The sequence below is a fragment of the Brachycentrus maculatus genome, unplaced genomic scaffold (genome assembly GCF_059751285.1).
Source record: "Brachycentrus maculatus isolate JH-2025_06_01 unplaced genomic scaffold, ASM5975128v1 h1tg000242l, whole genome shotgun sequence".
Lineage (NCBI taxonomy): Eukaryota > Metazoa > Arthropoda > Insecta > Trichoptera > Brachycentridae > Brachycentrus > Brachycentrus maculatus.
The window spans coordinates 1,030,001-1,050,000 of NW_028280993.1; positions in this window are offsets into that span (position 1 = coordinate 1,030,001).

Here is a 20,000-nt window from a genome sequence, read left to right on the forward strand (position 1 = left end):
ACAATATCTTTTATCAAAAATTAAAAATTTAGAGATTTTAGTTAATTTATATTTGTTTCGGGTGTGCGATATGATAGTAACTTTATATTTGTACTACTTTATTAAAAATAACGAAATGAATATTAGCCTTATATTTAAATAAAACAAATAAAGGTATGCTAATTATTTCACTGAATCGGGTTTTAGTGAAAATGAAACGCACCTCTATCATTTTTTTAAATTCTGCCATTCAATATTCTATGAAGGGTCAAAAGCACTAACCAGTACATTTTTCGACGTTCTTATGGATTTATTTCACTCAATTTTAGACGTTATTATATTTAAACAATTTTAATTAATAATTTTGCAAAATTTTCTATTTTTTGTTATTTTTTAATATATTTAATTAATTTTTAATATTTTTTGTTGGTAAATTTACAGGAGTGTTTTTAATATGTAAGAAATCTTTATAGGGTAGTGCGGTGTGATCTGAAGTGAAATTAATTAATAAGATGTAAATTAATATACTGTTATTTTAGGCTTACTGTGGTGTGTACTGTTATACTGCCTCCAACTAGGCTTAAGGCTTTGCAACCCTTTGTGAGTTCAAACGTGTTTCAATTAAACAATAATCAAATACAAATATTTTAGTTGCTCATAACCGTGTATTGTTAATTTAATATTTAGTGATGACAAATCGCTCACTCCTTTCAAGAACGTCATAAATCAAAAATCGTCAATTTTCAGTTGTGCATGTTTTCAGAATGCCCAGAAAATGTACTATATCCCAGCAAAAGAGGAATATTTTTAACTTAATATTTACCCGCTACAGGGCAGAAAGTGTTGTTTTTGCATTTTGAAGAAAAGGTATTGTTTTTTTTTTTTTTTTAAATACTAAATATTTTTCAAATGGAGAAAAAACCTTCAGGTTTTACCTAAAAAGATTTGTTGCACAGTAAAAAGTTCAGTAAGTGGCTTGATAGTTATTTTTAATACATCGTATTATATTTTTAAACATTAAAAACGTTCTCCTGAAAAAATCAAGTTTTTTGATTTATGACGTTCTTGAAAGGAGTGAGCGAAATATGAAATGCATTTTGAGGAGGTAAGGTACGGATTATAATTTCATATATTAAACATGATACCATAAGAGTTTGATCGATGAAATATTATATGTGATACAAATATAACTGTACGCAATTTTTATCCAAGATATGAAACTTTATTTTCATTATGAACATAACTGACCAATTAATATTGAATGAATATCTCCGCCACATAAAACTTGACACACCACGTCATTTTCATACTGCTCTACCTTAATTTATTTAAACTTCATGTACAGAAAACAAATAAGAGTACATTGACGGGTTGATTGCTAAAAAATAATATCTTCCAACCAACCAAAAACAGATAAGTGATATTGCTCAAAACGTTTGATACCTTATATAGCTGTTTGCAATCACCTCTGATAGTACTTGAGCATTAAAAAAATATGAATTACAAATTGATTATAATTAGGAAGGCAAAGGAAAAAGGGAGTTTGGGGAAGGAGGTAGAGGGAAAAACCAAGGGGTGAGGTTTGATGGCAAGTTGAGGGTTGAAAAAGTTTACTTCAACTCAGATAAAATTATGGTCAAAATGACGTAAATCTTGAATCGATGAATAAAAGAAAATATTCATGAATGATTGTAGAGATAGGTACGGACAGAGCTTTTTTTCCATGTTTCCGGCACCGTTTTTCACGGATATATCGTAGTCGTACAGGAGAAAGTGACCAACTAACAAAACGTAAAATGTTCAGGAGGGCCATTTAAGTCACTTTTGCTTGGCAAGAAAATAAACACCAATGCAGTTAGTCATTTTTACCGAGTCAATATATTATACTTACAAGTTTAAAATCCTTTGGGATGTTTTCAGGGCAATATTAAGCCAGTAAGATATCAAATAGTCAACGATCACGTTTTTGTACAAAATGCACCTGGTCACTTTCTCCTGTATACTTGTACTACGATACTATGTACTATCGTACTATGGACTACGATATATTTATATATTTTTTTCAAAATCAATTAGACGAAACAATGTTTGCGCTTACGTAATTACATTATATTTTTATTATATGTATATTTTTATTTCGTCCGCCTCCGTAGTGTAATGGTCAGCACGCTCGGCCACCGTTCTGGAGGTCCCGGGTTCGATTCTCAAGGGGGGCCAAATAAATGTAAGTGATTTTTTCACTGTAATATTTATTCAATATTACCCTGGACTGGTACCTGAAGCGGAGGGCTGATCACCTTTCCTTCATGTGTAAAAACGATCAAGATAACACTGCATTTATATGAAGCAGTGCCCTATGCACCACTGGGGTGCGGATAAGGGTTTTATTATTATTATTATTATTTATTTAATTCGTTAGAATGATGGAAAAAGTTGCTTTAAATTTTATTTAAAACGATATTTGAATATGATTTAAGTAAAAAGCTTGACATGATGTGAAATTCGGGACCTTTCTTGTTTAAAAAAGCCCTGGCTAGGGACATAAATTAATTATCATGGAATATCTCGTTGCGTTAACAGTGGCGGAGGTAAATATTTCTTGTTCATGGGTGGCGTTAAATATTAGTTTCATATCTGGAATTTTATACTTATAATCATGCATATATAATCTTATTCATTTTAAGTCTTTTCGATGTATTTTCTCTTTCTTTCTCGCACTTATATTAAATATACGCACTTTATAAAAAAATAAAACAATTTTAAAACTTCTGAATGTTAAACTTTTTAACTTTTAGCTTTTATTATGTGTCAATGCATTCCTTTATAAATATAACATTAATTATTTAATTCTTACAATTTTTATGTTTTTATTTTTACAACACTTTTTACTTATAATGCATTTATACCATAAATGATCATAATTATTATTATGTTTATTAAAGTGTATTTAAAAATATTTAAAATAAACTGCTTTTAAAAACAGTTTATAAAAACTGTTGATGATTTTTTAAAACATTTAAATGTTTACATATTGTTTCTTATGAATATTTACTACTTTAATAATTCATCTTTGAAAAATTTAAGGCGTCTAAAAACGAATAATTTTTATCTATTCTAAAATAATTTTACTTTTTATTAATATATAAAAAATATTCTAAGTGTTCATTTTTAAATCTCTTAAAAATTCACATTAATTGTTTTTTTTTCTTCATAAAATCTATTACATGAATAAGTCATCTATCTTCTGTATTCGGTTAGTTATCCTAAGATTAAATACAACTTGTTATTCAATATACACATTTTTACAATTTATATTTCATGGCTTTTAAAAAATTAATTGAATTAATATTTATTTTAAAAATATGTATATTTGTGTGTTTTTTGCAAACTGCTAATTTTACATAATTTATTGTATTATATTGTATTTGAACATTGACGAAATGGGATATATTGACGATTAAAAAAAGATCTACTGAAAGCCAAATTGTCTTAAAAAAAACATTATTTAAAAGAAAAATATTTTAATAATTAGATTCCAAAAACGGTCTAAATTTATAAATGCCCCCCAGGGATTTTCTGCTTGTATTTATTATTTATTGTATTTTATTTAATGATATTTTCGGACCGTTTAAGCAATATTTTATATGATTATATACTGTTTTATGACGATAACTTAAAATCGCAAAAAATAATTAATTCATTTTCTTTTCGCTGTCACTAACTTCCTGAAAATACTGACCGACAATCACTCTAAAATTCAAGATTTACTGCACATATTCACAAAAAATTTCACTCTAATTCTGGCACAGATATATGTGTCAATACGACTAAAAAGAATTAAGTTGGGAAGAATTGCAAAATCAGAAATGAAACTTTTACCATTCTTATTGGATTACCGAAATAGTGGTATTTACTACGTGAAATTTGAAATGTATCCCATCGCTTCTTCTTCCATCGTTTTATTTCATTTCTGTAAGTGAATCATCAACCTGTTGTTAAAATTTGTTATTCTGTTGTTGACGAAGGATGTAAATCAAATAATATTTCATTACAATGTAAGAAAATAAAGGATTATGTATGTTAAAAATATATATACTACGCTGTTTTTTATTTCGCCCAAATATATGTGACCCTAGTGGAAGCAATGACTCTTCTCCAGTTCTGGACAGCGCTGCTCGTAGCGCTCCAACCACCAAAGTGCCTGCTGCTGACTTAACTTGATCGGTCCATCGTCTGGGGATCTTCCTCTCCCTCTCTTCCCCTCCAGGCTACCAATCACAACCAGCCGTTCCAGGCTATCCTCATGGCAAACGTGTCCAAAGAAAGACAATGTACATGTGAGTTCACTGGAGCCATCTATATGCGTACATCCAAATAAAAGGGTCTTGACTTAATAAAAACTTTCTCCATAATATGTGCCATAAATTGAGATCATGACGCTCTTATGCTTGAGTTCACGGTAGCCATCTATAGTTGACTTAAATAATTCACTTACAAATTAAAGAAATAAAACAAATTTTATCATGATTTTTTTAATGCATATATGTATTCCAAATATTTTCTACATACATATGCTTACTGTTCATCAATACATACATATTACACAATACTAGTTAAATTATTGCAACATTTCATATACATACATTGTGATACTGCTTTAATATCGTGGGGTCTATGCTATGATTTTTTTGTATGCTTTTTTAATCAACTTTAAGTATGCAATTCATAGATTATGAAACATTCAGCAATTTATTTTTTTATTTATTTATTTCTTACAACACATTGGTAAATACACATTGATAATGGGATATTTGTCATACTTAGAACACTTTACAATATAATTTATTCATAATTTATTAAGTACAGAAGCAATAAACATTTTTAAATTAATATTTTGTCATCCTTGGACCAAGCGAACGACGCCTTTCTAAATAATATTTTATATATTTAAATGATATACGTACCTAAATAATATTATAACACTCATGATCACATTTGGGAATGATGCGTTCTCTGCGATATAATGTCGAAAGTCCAAAATGTAGTTTTAAGATAATTTTGATTAAATAAGCCACACCCCGAAGCATGGAGCATTGCATCAGATCCACGCGGTGCCAACTCGTAAATTATATAATATAAATATAGGGTGGCGCAAAATTAATCACCCTATTGGAAGATGTAATCATTTATGCAAATATCATCGTACGTCTATCATATTTGACATTTGTAAACTAGACAGCTGCAGTATACAAACAAATTGATAAAACGGGCACAGATGCGTATATCAACACTGGTGGCAGCTACTTGAGGGATATCATATTTTCAGTGGAATCTTTATTTGGACTGTTACATTTTTTTCTGTTAAGTGTAACAAAAAAAAATTGTTCAAATCCAACTAATGATTCCCATTCCTACTCATTTTTTTAAATTTATTTGATTTTTTTTTTTAAATTTTGCCACCCTAAATTTGATTCTATACTGCTGCTGTCTTATTCACTAATGTCAAAAAAATATGATTTACGTGATAGGGTGATTATTTTTGCGCCATCCTGAACAAGACAGTCATTACAAGATTACACCTCTGATTACAGACATAACGATTTTCTCTATGACAGTCTCTACTCTTGATAACAGATGATAACAATTTTCTCTTTAACAGTCTCAACTTTTGATTACAGATGATAATGATTATCTCTTCGAGCTTCTCTTCTCCCGATGATAACAATTCTGTCTATAACAGTTAACCCCTAATTTTACCAGAGCCGACATTTAAATGTAATTACACAATATAATATATTTACAATTCATATATTCTGTACAATATTTCTATACAATAATGATGCAATTCAAATATTTTTCTTATATTAATCTCACTGTTGTCTTTCATCACCTTCAGGAATCATCATTTAGTATCTAGAACATCTTAATTAATTTTTTAAATACCTATCTTAATATCTATTTCTACATTTTCGCACATTATTGATTTGTATTTACAACATCTTCACATGGTATTTATATTTACACAGTAACATCTTAACAATATATTTATTGATTTTATATTTTAACTGCCACACAACTCTTTCTCGGTCTTCCTCTATTCAAACTTCAAACATATACATAAGTAACTTAGAATCATTGAATTCTTTAAAATCATGCATTTAGCTATATAGCGAGTGGTTTAGAAAGTGACCAAGTGCATTTTTTACAGAAACGTGATCATTGACTATTTGATATCTTACTAGCTTAATATTGCCCTGAAAAAATTCCCAAAGCGATTTTAAACTTTGAAGCATAATATATTGACTTGTTAAAAAAAATGTTTATTTTCTTGCCAAGCAAAAGCGACTTAAATGGCCCACCTGAACATTTTACGTTTTGTTATTTGGTCACTTTCTCCTGTACGATCTTCTACAAATTTGTTTCAATTTTAAATTTTATTAGGGTTAGTAACTAACAAAGCAGCTATGGTAATCCTGGGTCAGGTATGGGATTAAAAAAATCTTTCTTCAATAAAAGATTTGAATATTTCAACACTGCCATCAGCGACGATTTCAGTAGATAATGGTAAAAAAGAAGTCAACTGTGCTCAAGTATTCAAACTGATGTTTTATTTAAACTGCAGTATAATTTGTGCTAAAATTTTGACATATTTATCACTAATTAGAATGCTTCTACGATGAAAAAGAATCTCTCCAAAACATATCCAGATGATAACTACTCTCTCTTTAACCGTCTTAACTCTTGATTACAGACAATAACGATTTTCTCTTTAACAGTCACCGCTGATAACAGATGATAACCATTCTCTATACGACAGTCTCTCGTCCGGATAACAATGATAACGTTTCTCTCTATAACACTTAAAACGTATTTTTTACCAGAACCGACATTTAAATATAATTTCACAATATGATAAATTCACAATTCATGCATACAATATATCTGTACAATATGCCAATATGCATTTTTTAAATATTTTTCTTATGTTAATCTCACTGTTGTGTTTTGACATATTCAACAATCGTCATCTAAATGACTTTACTAATATCTGGAACATTCTAAATAGTTGATCAAAGAGATGGCTTTATATACAATATATTATATTTCTACATTTTCGCACATTTTTGATTGATATTTACAAGTCATTTATTTAGACAGTACCTTCATAACATTGTATTAAGCAAACAGCCTTATGAAATATTTTGCAAGATCTTATTTATTCAAGTTATACAAGCCAACAGTTCGTTCACTCACTAATAACGGAATTTTTAACAATGTCAGTAAATATGTATTATGATAAGAATATATTTGAATTTAGATGGTTTAAGATACAAAGATAGATCAGAATTAATGCTACATTTCATATATCGCTTACTACTTTCAAGAACGTCATAAATAAAATAAAAATATTTTTCAGGAGAACGTTTTTCAAGTTTAAACATATAATACAATGTATTAAAAATAAATATCCAGCCACTTATTGAACTTTTAACAGTGTAACAGATCTTTTTAGGGAAAACCTGAAAGTTTTCCTCCATTTGAAAAATATTTAGTGTATTTAAAAAAATAATTAATCAATACCTTTTCTTCAAAATGCAAAAACAACACACTTTGCCCTGCAGCGGGTAAATATTAAGTTAAAAATATGCCTCTTTTGTTGGGATAAAGTACATTTTCTGGGCATTTTGAAAACACGAACAACTGAAAATTTACGATTTTTGATTTATGACGTTCTTGAAAGGAGTGAGCGATATACGTTTCTTGTAAATGAAGCCTCCAATTTATGGAGTTTCAATTCAATTATTTCAGTAAGGAAATTATTTTTCAAGTATGGCTATTCTAGCTTAACATATTTTTAAATTTGAATCTTTGATTTATTAATTATATTGTCATTAATTTAATATATGAGTAAATTTAAGCTAGCAGTTTTATGTACAATATTGGTGTTTTATACCTCTTATACGACTAACACTACTCATGTATGGTTCGATACTTTATTTTTTTAATAATATTTACAGCTCATATATATTATGGATAGTGAAAAGTCAATACACGCGTTACACAGTGCCTACATCACATATGAAGAAATTAAATAAAACCAATCAATCGCACAGCTAGTCCCTGCACCACTCTGTCTTAGGAAATATAGTTCGCCTCTTCCGCATTCATACATATCACCATTCATAGACGCTGAGTATTCCGACCCCTGACTTCTTGTACTTGACAAATATTCTTCAGTCCTCCTCTACTTTCATTTCCAGCTACAGTCGTCTCATTTCTTTATTTCACTGTTCTTTCCTCGGTTATTCATTCCACATGTCCAAACCATCTCAACACACATTTTTCAATTTAATCTATAATATTTTACCGTTTGCTCCTCGCACATTCGTTCCACATATTCAAACCATCTCAAAATACCTTTCTTACCATAATTTTATCGATAACTCTTATCTCGGCCTTGCATTCTTAACTTATATCACCATTCGAATATCTAACATACGTCGTTTTGGCGAGTGATCGCATTTCGACTGCACCCGGTCTATATTCATCCTACTTTTGCCAACTCCATGCTTCACTTCCATGCATTAGGGTTGGTACAAGGACTGCGATAAATAAATAAATAAAACAAACCGTTATAACAGAAAAATAAAAATATTTTATAAGGTACACTTCATTTGCGTAGCGCACACCTTTTTAAGAACGCTTATTATCTATATTTTAGAAAATGGCTTTTGAATTGTAGATAGTATTTTAAACTAAAAAAATTAATCCATGCCTTTAAGATGTGGGTTGGAGACAATTTTTCATTATCGTTTTCAAGCGCGAACACATGTTTTCTGGACACCGTGCTTTATTTATACTGAGATATTGGCCGAAATAGCTGATTCGGTGTCTTCTTCAAACCTTTATCCGCACCCGATGGTGCATATGGCACTGCATCATATAAACGCAGTGTTATCTTGATCGTTAACACACGAAGGAATGATGATCAGCCCTCCGCTTCAGGGTAATATTGAATTAATATTAGAGCTCGAAAACACTTATATTTATTTGACCCCCCTGGTAATCGAACCCGGGACCGTATTCGGTGTATGCAAGACCAAGCCAGATCGTCCGACAAATCGCAAGCAATCGTCGTAGCGATCAGTCGACAGTGTGAAGGGCGCTTTTGTAAAAATCAATCCTTTAAAAGAAAGGAGTTTTTCCATAGGAGTTTTTTTCTAAAGAGGAAAATGAAATATGTTCCCATTTAAATTACAGTATATGCATATACAAGAATTTAGTTAAGTTCATTTGGATGAAATTGGCAACTTATGGTATTCTGGACACATCAGGAATTATTCAATAAAGACCATAAATCACAAATATTAAAAAAGTGTTAATCTCTTAAATTAATTATTATTATAAACTACGACTATATACCCGAATGTTTCCTTTACAATTAAAAAGATGGCAAGTTTAGTGGCAAAATGATGTCTGATTAGTAATGATTACAATTTTATATATTTTATAGATTTTTGTGGGTTTATAGGTATTATAAATTGATGGTATTTAAAATAATACACACCCCATGAAACTAATCGTTCAAGTAATTTTTTAACCCATGTATATATATATATATATATATATATATATATATATATATATATATATATATATATATATATATATATATATATATATATATATATATATATATATATATATATATATATATATATATATATATATATATATATATATATATATATAATATATATATATATATATATAAATATATATATATATATATATATATATATATATATATATATATATATATATATATATATATATATATATATATATATATATATATATATATATATATATATATATATATATATATATATATATATATATATATATATATATATATATATATATATATATATATATATATATATATATATATATATATATATATATATATATATATATATTAGAGCCTTTGCAACATGGAATCAAAGTGCAGTATTTTTCCGTATGCTTATTTACACAATTATTTGTTTACGGACCAAAAATAATCAATTCTTAGAATACTATATTGCTTGTAACACAAGTAACTATGATTTTACAATTTTACAATTCTCATATGTACATTTATTATATTTATCAATACGTTTGTGCATTAGTGCATATATTTACAGTGGTTTTATTTGATCCCAACTTACGAATTCGGGCTTTCGCCATCTAATATATACATGTCAACTTAGGTTTTTTTCTTAGACTAAATTTAATATTAATTAATAGTACACTAAAGTCTACATTTTTGACTAGTTTCACTCGTTCTGACGCCTTTGGACGACATTATTATATACAAAAATAAATATGAAAAATTAAAAACATCCTTTGAATAACTTATCCTAAGAAATAACATTAACCCTAGACTACGGGACTCGTTTCAATGTACCTTAATACGGGACTATCGTAAAAAGTACGACGATAAGAAAAGCTCACATTTTACCCACAACAAAAAATACAGAAAAGTGCAACATGTTTTTTGAGAACTTTATATAAAATACGAACATAAAATATCGGTAAAAAATTAAGATACATAACGTGAGTTATATGTCTCACGTAGGTCTTGAGGGTGTGCTATTACACAGAGGGAGATGACAATATACCTAATATGGAGTAGGGATGTTATAAAAATAAAAATTAAATGTACAAACTAGTTGATACTACATTCTTGACATGTGTTTCTTCAGTGCTCCCCATAGATTGAATGTCGGTCGTAAATTTTACGAATGTCCCGTAATCTTGGTACAGGGGAAAAGTCAGTGAGGGCACATTATTGTAATTTTTAATTACGGGTATGATGAAACCAAAATAAAATAAATCAATAAATTATTGATAGTAAGAAGAAGCATTTGAAAATGTGAAATGATTAATATAATAAATGTTATTTGAATGATTAAGGGGATTTCGATGTAGTATGATCACACATATTTCTTTTACCATACTCTATTTCGACGATTTACTTACGAATGATATTCAGATATTCATATTCAATATTTAGATCCAATTAAACTGACAAAAAATATTGGATAACAGTAAATAAATATTCATTGGTGCACTACACTTTTGAACTTAAGAACTTAGTGCATTTCAGGAAGTCATTGATATTTATGAATGATGAATTTTAAAAGTGAACTGTGTGGCTTTTTAATCATTTTACTTTATGGAATTGCATAAATAAATACATAAAAAAGAATTCATGATTAAAGAAATTTCCTGCGTTTCAATGCCCCTTAAAATCAGTACAAGGTTTCATAAAGAATAAGTACTTATGCAAAGATGAATTGTCAAACAATTCACAACATTTGTCACAACATTTTTAAAAAAAAAAGTAATATTGAAGCTATATTTGACAACCCCTACAGACCCCGTGGACAGAATTATGCACATTATATTACATTAAATCTTATCAAATTGTTATTAGAATTACTTTACTCTTATGCCATTTCTCTGCGCATGGACCAAATCACAAAATAATTAAATTTTTAAATGAAATGTCATTACAGTTGTTTTAAAACCATCCAACTATTGCCATCTATGATCGATTTTAATCAACAACCGAATTTATAATCGGTTTTTTTCTATGGCAGTTTTCGGAGTTAAAGTGAAGGTAGTATTTTAAATTATTTGATAATATTATGAAACATAAATAATGTTTCAAGTGTTTTTTTTTTAATTTCAATAATTCATGTCTGAAGTAGTTAAAAATAGGTATAAAATGAAAAATCGAAATGTATATTACTAAATTAGGGCCTTTACATGGATTAAAAATGCAGTATTTTTTGCCGTTTATTTTTTTTCAGTACGGTCCAAAATAAATAATCAATTATTAGAATATGATATAGCTTGTTACACAAGGACTATACAATTCTCATTTATACAATTATTATATTTTATTATATTTATCAATACGTTAGTGCATTAGTGCATGTTTATACAGTGTTTTCATTTGATCCCAACTTTCTTCATTCCCAACTTGGGCTTTCGACATCTATATTTACAAGTCGACTATTTTTTTTAAGACTAATATTAATACTTATTAATACTACTACATTTTTGACTAGTTTCACTCATTTTGATGCTTTGGACACATCGTAGAAAGAAAATAAATACGAACCAAAAAAAATCCTATGGATACCTTATCATAAATATTGAATAACATGGGTACAGATTGAAGGTTAAGGACATCGAAACCTAGTATTTTCATACATATTTATTTTATATGTATGAAAATACTAGGTCACCATAAACTACTAACGAATGACGTGTTTATAAAATTAGATACGCGAAAAGTGACAAAATACTGAATTTCAGTGAATAAAATCTCATTAGTACACACATCGTAGTTATTACTTTTATACTATGTAATAGTATAGAAGTAATAACTATGAAGTTGAATAGTATAATTGTAAAATGAAATAACTGTCGTACTTCAAAACTTATAATTTTTCATTGCAAAATAAAGGATATTACGAAATAACTTATGCTTTTTTTATGCGATCGAATTTAATAAATATATCATTATATTATATATATGTATATATATATATATATATATATATATAAATATATATACAAATATATAAATATATATATATATATATATATATATATATATATATATATATATTTTTATATATATATATATATATATATATATATATATATATATATATATATATATATATATATATATATATATATATATATATATATATATATATATATATATATATATATATATAATTATTATTACAGAATAATATTTTTTTTAAATGGTAATACCCGTCCTTCCCGTCCTTATTCATCCTTGGTTCATTCCATTCTATATTATGTACATATTTTTTATAGCATAGAGTTTTCCGTAAATTAGTCTACTTTTTTATAATAATTACTGGTCATTGCCCCGATTTATTTCATTTTGTATGTACACTTAAGAGTAAAAATTAATGTTTTAATACGTTAATGAAAATGTCACCATAGATGAAAATAAAGTAGTCTATCACCGGGATGCTTGCTGGTGCTTCATCAATATATAATTTTGTATTTTAGATTTCATCATACAGCGTTAGACACGATATCACACTCGTGGAACAATAATGTTAGGGATGGTACAGACACAAAAATATTTAATGTTGTTTTTAGTAAGTTTCATACAAAATATCTTGCAGATTACTTGAAAGCTGATACGAGGATACATTTAAATGATATCCATTTTCAATTCAAGTCTCTTAAAACGTTTGAAAATGATGCGGAATGGATAGAATTATATGATAAATTTTATGTGATAGTGTTATTTACTAGTTAAACATTTTAATATTCTAATGTTTTTAAGCGTTAAGTATATTTTACTGTAATGTTTGTTAAAACCCACATGTCAATCAGATTACATATTTTTAAATTTGATTTCCATAGAGATTTAAAATAATTTTCATGGATATCCACGGCCGTTCGAATGCTGATAAAATTTTTATGTGTGCAGTTTGCATCTGCTGATACTATGACGCTGATGACGGACACAGTAATAGATGGCGAACCGTCGAAGAGAAATGCTAACGTATCACGGTGTAATGTAACCAGCAGCAGAAATTTATTGTCTTTTATTCTTTGCTTGTCAAAATAAAATGAATTCAGAAAAACTATACATCTGTGCTAGAGATCAAACGGCCATTTGAATTTTTATTTTAAAAAAAAAAGAATTTATAACAAAACTTATTAGTTAAGAGTCAAGTATGCATATTACAAGGATCAAAAAAGATCTTGAGAGCCAAGTCTGTTTGCAATTCTAGTATACCTTTATGATTATTTTAGACCTTTATCAAATTACGGGTATACACTCAATAAACCTGGATTTCACTCTTAATAAGGAATTTATACATTGCTAAAAAATCTTTAGAAAGTAAGGTATCCATAAGGACACTACTTATTGCAAATAATGTTCTTGCGTCTCTTTTGAAAGATTCATCAAGTCAGGTTTGTACGTCGTTATTTTTAGCACGTTTTCAGGCTCTTATCAATAAGACGAATTCTCAATTTTATAAAAGATTATTCCCATAAATACGTAGAGTGGAAGACTCTTCCGGCGGATATTTGTGTCGGAGCCGAGCTTAAAAGATCAAAGAGCCGCATCCGGCTCCCGAGTCACACTTTGCCGACCTATGGTATAGGACAGTGGTCCATAACATAAATAGAGGATATCGTGGATTGTGTTCCAAGACTCAAATGACAATGGGCGGGAGATATTGCAAGACAGGAACCCACAAGATGGACCCCAAAAAAGATAGTCCGACGACATAGCCGCTGTGGGGGGTAGAAAATGGCTGCAAACAGCAACTGACCGAAGGAAATGTAGGGATACGGAAGATGCCTATATCCAGCAGTGGAGAACAAAAGGCTAGAGAAGGCTAGAGATGACATAATTGAGGGAGCTTATTCAAATTGCTAATATTGTGAGCTTCACAAATTTTAAAAATACTTCTGAAATATCATATTGTTCAAATGGGCGAATGATCTCTGGCATACGGTCTAGGATACTTGAATAAATTTAATCTTACTCTATCTTGTTCAGTTATATATACATGTGAACAAGATGAACATCTTAGCACTATTTTATGTATATATTCGACTTCATTTCGTAAGATATTAATACTGACATCTTTACAGTAGTTATTTTATATTTCTTAATCTATCTCTTTCAGTTATATATACATGCCAACGAGATGAACATCTTAGCGCTATTTTATGTAAATATTCGACTTCCATTCGTAAGATATTAATACTGATCTCTTTACAATGGTTGTTTTTTATATCTTAATCTATCTTGTTCGGTTATATATACATGTTAACAAGATGAACATCTTAGCCCTATTGTTTGTATGTATTTGCGAACCATTCGTAAGATATTGATATTGATCTATTTACAGCTTTATTCTCTATCTTAATCTATCTCGCTCTGTTATATATGCATGTGAACGAGATGAACACCTTAGCACTATCATTTGTAAATAGTTCAATCACTAAGATATTATTCTGCATTCAGCTGTTATTCTAAATCTTAATCTATCTTGTTCGGTTATATGTACATTTGAACAAGACCGTTGTCTTAGCACTAATTTTTGGTACTCTGCTTTTTAAACCTTTCTTAAGATAAGGTATGTAAAAAAAGAAAAATCTTTATTTACATTCTAAACAAATGATAAGTATTTTTACATTCTAGTCACTTTAAAATTTATTTAAACTTCTAAAACACAGTATCAACATTATATAAATACGGTATGAATTAAAAATAAGTGGCATATGTATATATATATATATATATATATATATATATATATATATATATATATATATATATATATATATATATATATATATATATATATATATATATATATATATATATATATATATATATATAAATATATATGTATATATATATATATTTATATATTTATATATATATATATATATATATATATATATATATATATATATATATATATATATATATATATATTATATATATATATATAAATATATATATTTACACATATATATATATATATATATATATATATATATATATATATATATATATATATATATATATATATATATATATATATATATATATATATATTTATAATAAATATATATAAATATATATTTGATATGAAATGAGATATTTTGCAAAAAATTAACGATGCATAAAGTTCTTGAATATTGTCTCTCACCTAGATATATTTTTTAAAACTTTTTAAATGTGCTGGCAAATTTTCCTGTTTTTTATATATTATTATTTTAATTTTATTATGTTTCTTTTAGCATCTCAATTAAGATTAATTAAGAGAAATATGGAAACTGAAAAAATATAAAAATTATGTTAAAAATTCTCGAATTAATTAGAATTTGCAATTTTGTTTTACTTATTAGTGGCAGTCAAAAAATATATTGTGAATCTCAAAAATAATATTTATACTCTTTTACAATATAATACTTAAAATGATGATATATGCAGGATATTCTTTTATTTACACAGCATCGATATCAGAAAGAATTAAACATATATTCATAAACATTACACATTTTAATAATAATTTAAAGTGCTTTTACTATCTTTTCTCCAATTTACAAGGTTTGAATAATAATTCTTTGGAAACCAACTCATCAAATTATTTTTAATATCAGTGATTTTTTAAAGTTTTATATAACAGTATGCTCGTATAAGTGTATAAATATCAATACTTTCAAAGCAACTGTGTGTAAATTCGCTTCAAGCGCAGGTTATTTCGTTCACAGTATCATAAGGTGAGAAAAAACCTTAGTGGCTGAAGTAATGACGTAATAAAATCAAATCGAACCCGGACCTCCAGTACTTGCACTACGGAGGCGGACAAAAAGGATTAGTGATTGTCTGGTTCAGTTAGTCAGCTAGATCCAATTCCAACCACGCCTCTACAACCGGTTGTCAACCGACGTTGACCGGTACACAGACGCCTCTACAACCCTGACCAGCACAGCAGACAGACGCGAAACAGTGTCAATTTTAAACCCAACCATTATTCATGGTCGTGTATACACACCAAACTATTTAACCGTCTTAGATATTATTTATATGTATGATGAATTGATTTTTAAGAAATTATTCGATGGTGACCAATCGACACGTTTGAGTATATGTTTATATGTATTTTAAATAATATATTTACATTAAGATATTTTTACATATGTGAATTCATTTCATTCGCCTAATTGCTAAAATTTTGAAGGTATCTCTTGCAAATATTTTTGAATGTACAACATATTTATTATAATTTTAAAATTGTAAATATAAGCACTAATTTAAAGAACATATTTACAACTTTCTTTAATATCGGTTCAGTACGATGTAATATAATTTCGTCATGTATGATCATGCCATGTAGTTTTATTAATGTACACTTTACACTTAATATAGTAATGAAATACAAAGATATATAATTATACTTGGCCTGTTAAATTAATATGTAGCCTGACGTCATAAAACGAAATGTACTTTTTTAGGAGTTATATGTCTGGATCCCCTTCAAAGTGGTCACCTCCCCGACACACACACTTATCCCAACAGTGTTTCCGCTTTTCGAAACAGTCATGGAACGCTTCTTACTTAATGTCCTACAGCTTCTTCGTCGCATTTGCCTTAATCTTGGGAATCGTCTCACATATACATGCTTTGAAAGGGACCCAGACATGTAAGACATGGTTTTATGACGTGAATCTACGTATTAATTGAACAGACCACGTATATCAAAACAAAACACATATATATATATATTTTTTATTAAAACAACGTTTAAATAATGGATGTTAAGATTTCCAACTATGTATGTTATTGAAAAATATTTAACTATTTGAATGGAAGGATAACCAAATGTTTTTGTAATATACAAACAACTTTTTTATATTGAATTGGTATTAACTTTATAGAGTTTCAGACTATATTATTATACAAAAACACAAAGCGTTTTTATTTTCAATTTTCCTTACAGGTTTCTCGCCTAGTTAGGTATTATCAAACTGCTTAGAAAAACCAGTTATACATATAATATTTAAGTAATTTTAAAAAATCAAAGCAGTCTATAAATTGAATTTTATTATTATATGTAAAGTGAGTTTACTTTTCTTAGATTTGAGTTAGCAATACATAGACAAAATTTTCAATTATTATTTATATTTAAATTTAAGGACTTAATTAAATAATATATTTTCATATATACTTTTATGAGCCCTCTTGTCAAACAGTATAATACTACTACTTTCGTGTAGTTTTATTTTAATGTACACCTTATGCTTAATATTGCTATGAAATAAAGAAATTATTCGTACTTTAATTCTAAAAATGTACTCAAAACAAAATGTTAAGTTACTGTAATCATGATACTAAAAGATATTCAATATATTAAAATACAACAGGACCTCTATAATCCGAACTCCCGATAATCCGAACACCTCTGTAATCCGAACGCCCACTTATCCCTCCTGCGCTTCTTAAAAACGGAAATGACGATGAAATAATAAGGCAAGTAACACAAAAATGTGCTGGGTTGTGGTCCCGTGGCTAGTGTCGCGGACTCTAAAGTCAGAGTTTCTCGGTTCGAACCCACAATTTGATGCCTATTTCTAATAACGAGCCGCTTAGGCTCACAGAAATAGTATAAAATTGAAATATTTGTATAAATAATAAAATAAAATAAATATTTATCTTAAAAAAATTATAATTTTTGACGCTGAAACAGTAGCAAGTATTCCCCATTCAAGCGCAGTGTCTGCCTGAAATGCATGCCTAGAATGGGCTGACCAAGTGGATATTCCTGTGCCAGAAAAGATGCTTTTAAGTAAATTGCGAAGCAAAGCTTTTTCCTTGTCATAAATAAATCTCGATCAACTAAAATTTATTTTTATTTGAAAAAGTTGAATAAATGCATTTAAAATTTCACAATACATATTTGTTTAATTTGATAAAAATACCCCACAGATTCTCCGTACTGTAGTATTCCGAAAGCTCTACTAGTTCGAACGGATGGTAAATATTTGGCGTTCGCATTATCGAGCTCCTACTGTATATAACATATGGAAGGATAACCAAACATTCTTGTATTATTAAAATATGTTTTATTTACTGAATCGGTATCATCATTATAAAATTACAGAATGTAATATTTTTACTATAAATCAAAATCTATTTATTTGTTTATTTTCGTGGCAGCTGTTTCGCCTTGCTAGGGCATCATTTAACTGTATAGATAAACTAAATAATATTCAAAATATTATAATATGTAGATCGAAGGAAAGCCAAATATTTTTGTGATACAAACACAATTTTTATTTAAAGAATCGGTATCAACTTTATATGTAGAATTATAGAAAGTATTTTTTTTTGTAAAAATCAAAAGCTATTAATTTTTTTCACGACAGCTGTATAGCCTTGCTAGGGCACTATCAAACTGTATACTAGAGAAACCATTTACACATACGATATTCAAGTAAAAATCTTATTCAAAGCTTGAATAAAGTTAGATTCTCTATTAGTGAGTGCACTTTTCTGCGATGCGCGTAGCAACATATTTACAACATCTTGGTTTATATGTAATTATTTATATTTACATAAAAGCACTCAATTTAACGACATATTTACAACTGCTAGATTGAGGCGATATAATACTTTTTTATATTTAATACTATAACTATTCTTACTGTGTCCTAACCATGTGGTTTATTTTCAATATACATCTTACACCTAATGTTGTTCTGAAATAATAAAAGAAATTAATATTTTACAAATCTAGTCAGCAAGATACAGTATTTGAAGCAATGTTTAAACAATGCACGTTAAACTTTATAAAATAGAACTACTTTGTTTAAACCACTTTATATTGGTATACTTTTTCCAACCGGTTTCGACAAGAACCTTGTCATCCTCAGGATTTATGTACTTATTCTACTACTGCTACTACTACCATCACGCCGTTTCCCCGCAGGGGTAGGCAGAGAGGATGGAACGCCACACTCTTGTGTCCTGACATACACTCCTCGCCTCCTTCACATCCATATATCTAGTCATACATGCCCTCCGATTACGCAGACTTTTGACACCGCCAGATTTTAGGTTCTGATTGATCTGATCGTGCCAAGTCTTTTTGGTACTTATTCTAAAACATTGAAATACTCATAGTTAGATTATAATCTAACTATGAGTATTTCAATGTTTTAGAATTAGTACATGAACCCTGAGGATGACAAGGTTCTTGTCGAAACCGGTTGGAAAAAGTTTACCAATATAAAGTGGTTAAAACAAAGTCCATTTTTATTTTATAAAGTTTATAAAATGTGCCACAAAGTATCTGCGAAAGACATTCAAGAAATGCACGTTAAATTTTCAACGGTTCCAATAGTAAATATTAAACTTTTTGTATGGAAGGATA